Raw genomic sequence first — 6,197 nt, forward strand, 5'->3', positions numbered from 1 at the left:
TCGAAAAATGCAAGATGCATATGCAATTGACACCAAACTTATAACATGACTCAAGACTCAAACAAGAAACAGAAAATATTTTTGATTTTTATGATTTTCTAATTTTTTTGGATTTTTTTTTTCGAAAATTAATTGAAAAAGAAAAAAAAATAAGGATTCCAAAATTTTTAACATGAATTCCAGGAATCTTGCCATGTTAGTCTAAAGCTTCAGTCCAGGAATTAGACATGGCTCACTAGCCAGCCAAGCTTTCAAAGAAAGCTCCAGTCCAAAACACTAGACATGGCCAATGGCCAGCCAAGCTTTAGCATGTAAATCAGAAACAGTAGCAGGTGGATTAACTCCAACTAGCTTGCTCTTGATAACAAATTGCTACCTCAGTCCAAATAAATTTAGACATGGCTTTACAGCCAGCCAGGCTTCACATGCTTCATGAAACACTAGAATTCATTCTTAAAAATTCTGAAGCCATAGAATAATTTATTTTTGAAAACATTTTTACCCTTTTTTTTTTTTCGAAAACAGATGAGAAATTTTTGAAAATATTTTTGAAAAATTTTTGAAAAGAAAACAAAAAGAAAATTACCTAATCTGAGCAACAAGATGAACCGTCAGTTGTCCAAACTCAAACAATCCCCGGCAACGGCGCCAAAAACTTGGTGCTGTTGCCGGATCAAAAGGGAATCTGGCACTGATGTTACCGGACCAAAAGCTTGCCGAAGACTCAAACAATCCCCGGCAACGGCGCCAAAAACTTGGTGCACGAAATTGTGATCTCCAGGCTCGAACAAATCCTGGTAATGGCTCCAAAGCTTGGTGCTCTGATCTTAATTCATAATTGTCACAACTTCGATACAACTAACCAGCAAGTGCACTGGGTCGTCCAAGTAATACCTTACGTGAGTAAGGGTCGAATCCCACGGGGATTGTTGGTATGAAGCAAGCTATGGTCACCTTGTAAATCTCAGTTAGGTAGATATAAATTGATAATGGAGTTTTCGAATAATATATAATAAGATAGGGATAGAGGTACTTATGTAAATCATTGGTAGGAATTTCAGATAAGCGAATGGAGATGCTTTTCGTTCCTCTGAACCTCTGCTTTCCTGCTATCTTCATCCAATCAATCTTACTCCTTTCCATGGCTGGCTTTATGCAAGGGCATCACCGTTGTCAGTGGCTACATCCCCTCCTCTCAGTGAATAATATGCTCACGCACCCTGTCACGGCACGGCTATTCATCTGTCGGTTCTCGATCATGCTGGAATAGGATTCACCCTCCTTTTGCATCTGTCACTAACGCCCAACAATCGCGAGTTTGAAGCTCGTCACAGTCATTCAATCATTGAATCCTACTCGGAATACCACAGACAAGGTTTAAACTTTCCGGATTCTCTTGAATTCCGCCATCATTCTAGCTTACGCCACGAAGATTCTGGTTAGGAGATCTAAGAGATATTCATTCTAGCTTAATTCATGTAGAACAGAAGTGTTTGTCAGGCACGCGTTCATAAGGGGGAAGGATGATGAGCGTCACACATAATCATCACCTTCATCACGTTCTTGGGTGCGAATGGATATCTTAGAAGCGAAATAAGAAGAATTGAATAGAAAACAGTAGTACTTTGCATTAATCCTTGAGGAACAGCAGAGCTCCATACCTTAATCTATGGAGTGTAGAAACACTACTGTATGAAAATACATAAGTGAAGGTCCAGGCATGGCCCAGATGGCCAGCCCCCTAAAACGTGATCGAAGGATCATAAGGTACAATCCAGGATACCTAATACAATAGTATGAGGTCCTATTTATAATAAACTAGTCACTAGGGTTTACATGAGTAAGTAATTGATGCATAAATCCACTTCCGGGGCCCACTTGGTGTGTGTTTGGGCTGAGCTTGAGTGTAGCACGTGCAGAGGCCATTTGTGGAGTTGAACGCCAAGTTCTGTGCCAGTTTGGGCGTTCAACTCTGGTTTTGGATCCTTTTCTGGCGCTGGACGCCAGATTTGGGCAGAAGGCTGGCGTTGAACGCCAGTTTACGTCGTCAATTCTTGGCCAAAGTATGGACTATTATATATTGCTGGAAAGCCCTGGATGTCTACTTTCCAACGCAATTAGAAGCGCGCCATTTCGAGTTCTGTAGCTCCAGAAAATCCACTTTGAGTGCAGGGAGGTCAGAATCCAACAGCATCAGCAGTCCTTTTTCAACCTCTGAATCTGATTTCTGCTCAAGTCCCTCAATTTCAGCCAGAAAATACCTGAAATCACAGAAAAACACACAAACTCATAGTAAAGTCCAGAAATGTGAATTTAACATAAAAACTAGTGAAAACATCCCTAAAAGTAACTAGATCCTACTAAAAACATACTAAAAACAATGCCAAAAAGCGTATAAATTATCCGCTCATCACTGAACTGCATCTAGGGTCATTTTAAAATAGTTGCAATAAAATTCTCTGACCCAAGATGCATTAACCTCAGTCAAGTTCCTCTCTAGAAAGAACCAGCCTCTCTGTTTTATCTGTTCGGTAGTGTACTGTTGTAGTTCAGCTGGGATTCTGAGGGTCTTTTCCAAGTATAGGTGCCTATGAGTCCCAACGACATCATACTTTAGCTCACAATAATGGTTTGCGAACTTGATCGGATTAGTGGCAGGCACGAGTTGATCTGCTTTTTCTTGCAGAGTAAAGTTTTTCTCACGCCAGGAATCATCATGTAGGATATCTAAAATAGTGATAGAGGATTCTTCTCTTTTTCTTTTGCCTGTGCCTGTTTTGGCTTTTCCTTTGCCTTTTGGGTCAGACATCCTGAAAAGTAGAGGTTCCAAGATATAGTTTATTAAACTAAAGTAGGAAAACAAGTAAGCAAATAGTATTTTAGCAATATAAGCATAGATGGGCAAATAAGGAATAGAATAGCAATATTAGCATGAATTAAGTTAGATAGATGTAGACTTTTGGACTGTATACAAGCTAATAGTCAAAGAATTTAAATAAAAATCACGATCCAAGATCTATGATATGCGGAATGCGTGTTTATCAGGAACACCAATAATCATGCCTTGAAATGGGTTGAAAGTAGTTAGTTGAAAACTGATGAGCGGATAATTTATACGCTTTTTGGCATTGTTTTTACATAGTTTTTAGTATAATTTAGTTAGTTTTTAGTATATTTTTATTAGTTTTTAAATAAAAATCACATTTCTGGACTTTACTATGAGTTTGTGTGTTTTTCTGTGATTTCAGGTATTTTCTGGCTGAAATTGAGGGACTTGAGCAAAAATCAGATTCAGAGGTTGAAGAAGGACTGCAGATGCTGTTGGATTCTGACCTCCCTGCACTCAAAGTGGATTTTCTAGCGCAACAGAACTCCAAATGGCACGCTCTTAATTGCGTTCGAAAGTAAACATCGAGGGCTTTCCAGAAATATATAATAGTCCATACTTTTCTCGAGTTTAGATGATGCAAACTGGCATTCAACGCCAGTTCCATGCTGCATTCTGGAGTTAAACACCAGAAACAGGTTGCAAAGTGGAGTTAAACGCCAGAAACAGGTTACAAACTGGCGTTCAACTCCAAGAGAAGCCTCTATACGTGTAAAGCTCAATGCTCAGCCCAAGCACACACCAAGTGGGCCCCAGAAGTGGATTTCTGCATCATTTACTCATTTCTGTAAACCCTAGTAACTAGTTTAGTATAAATAGTACTTTTTACTATTGTATTTACATCTTTGGATTATCTTTTGATCCTTTGATCACGTTTTGGGGGCTGGCCATTCGGCCATGCCTGGACCTTATCACTTATGTATTTTCAACGGTAGAGTTTCTACACTCTATAGATTAAGGTGTGGAGCTCTGCTGTTCCTCATGAATTAATACAAAGTACTACTGTTTTTCTATTCAATTTAACTTATTCCTTCTCTAAGATATCCATTCGCACCCAAGAACATGATGAATGTGATGATTATGTGACGCTCATCATCATTCTCACCTATAAACGCGTGCCTGACAAACACTTCCGTTCTACATGTAAACAAGCTAGAATGAGTATCTCTTAGATATCTAATACAGGGGACCGAGTTCGAGATATTAGAATCTTCGTGGTATAATTTAGAACCCATGGATGGCCATTCCTGAGATTCAAAAAGTCTAAACCTTGTCTGTGGTATTCCGAGTAGGATCTGGGAAGGGATGGTTGTGACGAGCTTCAAACTCGCGAGTGTTGGGCGTAGTGACAGACGCAAAAGGATAGTAAATCCTATTCCAGTATGATCGAGAACTGACAGATGATTAGCCATGCAGTGACAGCGCATTGGACCATTTTTACAGAGTGGATGGGATGTAGCCATTGACAACGGTGATGCCCTACATAAAGCTTGCCATGGAAAGGAGTAGGAATGATTGGATGAAGACAGCAAGAAAGGAGAGGTTCAGAGGAACGAAAGCATCTCTATACGCTTATCTGAAATTCTCACTAACGAATTACATAAGTATCTCTATCCTATTTTATGTTTTATTTATCTTTTAATTATTAAAACTCTATAACCACTTGAATCCGCCTGACTGAGATTTACAAGGTGACCATAGCTTGCTTCAGGCCGACAATCTCCGTGGAATCGACCCTTACTCACGTAAGGTTTATTACTTGGATGACCCAGTACACTTGCTGGTTAGTTGTATCGAAATTGTGAAAAAGAACTAAAATCATGAACATGCGTATTAAGTTCTTAGCGCCGTTACCAAGGAATGAATGATCACGATTTCGTGCACCAAAAACTAATAGAGAAGTTAGAAAGTTAATGCAGTTAAGAGTTAAAAAGTGAAGTTAAAGTGAGTGGCATGGTATTGTAGTTTCTAAGTAACAAAAATTGCACAAACTTGAAGAACAAGCAACTCATATTCTAGCAGATATTGCAGATGATTGATGATAAACATGAAAATAAAAGAAGTGCAAAAATGAACTAAATCATCAATAATGCGATTTAACTAATAAGGGAACCAGAAGGAGTAAGAATGCTAGCCCATTCGTCCATGAATCGGCTTGGTTGAAACTAATTAGTGCAGAATTCAAAAGTACCAAAGCCAATTCATGAATGGGAGTGGAGTGAAACAATTTGTAGAAAAATCGGGTAGCAATTCGGCAGTAAAAGGAACGTTCCCAGGGAAAAAGCAAATAGCAGAATCAACAAGTCAAATTTGGCAATTATCATGAAGAACAAAGGAAGTCACATGATGTAGGTAACATTAAGCAGAACAAAGTAGCTTGTTAATTCCTAAATGCAACCAATTTCCTTGGTATGAGTAGGAGAAGTCGCAAGTCCAAAATTGTCAAGTGCAATAAAACAAAAATTTTTCCAAAAATTTTGGCAGCATGCCGGCTATAAATTGGACGTTCCCGGGTAAGAAACAGCAGCAGAAATTCAGTTCATAGGACATTAAAGTAGTACATAAAAAGAGTAACAAATAGCAAGTCACATGAATTTAGAAAAACAAATTCAATCTACAGCAAGAAGTGCAATTTAAATGGAATAATATCAAAACAGCATTAAACAGTAATGAACAGCAAATTAGCAGCATCAACAGCACAGCAATTTCAAAATTGCAAAACAGATAAAGCAAGCAGTAAGAATGGCACAATTATCAGACCTAAATCCACTAACCACATCCTAGCTACCTGATGACATGTCACCATGTCATGTTTTTTCTATGCTTTTTCCTTTGTTTTCAATAGGAATTATGCACTTTCTTGAGCCATAAGCAAGCCAATTGGGTAGATTTTCATGTTTCCTTTGATTTAATCAACCATGTATGAATTCATGCTATTTCATGAGGTTTTATGCTATAATTATCACATATTATGATAAAATGAATATCTCATGATTTTAAGCATAGCTTTGATGTGTTTGGTTGATTAATGATAGGTGAAGAAAGCTTGAAGAAAGGTTGAAGCAAGAAGGAATGGCTAGGAGTAAAGAGAGGACAATGGAATAAGTGAAAATGAACCAGGAAGCAAAAAGCTGGACCAAAAGTTAGCCTCAAACTTTTGCACAAACTTTTGGGTGAAAAGTTAGCCCCAATGTTAGCCCCTAACTTTTGGGCTAACGTTGGCACATGAAAGTTACTCCCTGGGCACCAAAAGTTTGCGCCAACGTTAGCCCCTAACTTTGTGGCTAACGTTGGCATGAGAAAAACACCC

This window comes from Arachis ipaensis, chromosome B4 (assembly GCF_059453495.1).
Source record: "Arachis ipaensis isolate K30076 ecotype BB chromosome B4, ASM5945349v1, whole genome shotgun sequence".
NCBI classification, from domain to species: domain Eukaryota; kingdom Viridiplantae; phylum Streptophyta; class Magnoliopsida; order Fabales; family Fabaceae; genus Arachis; species Arachis ipaensis.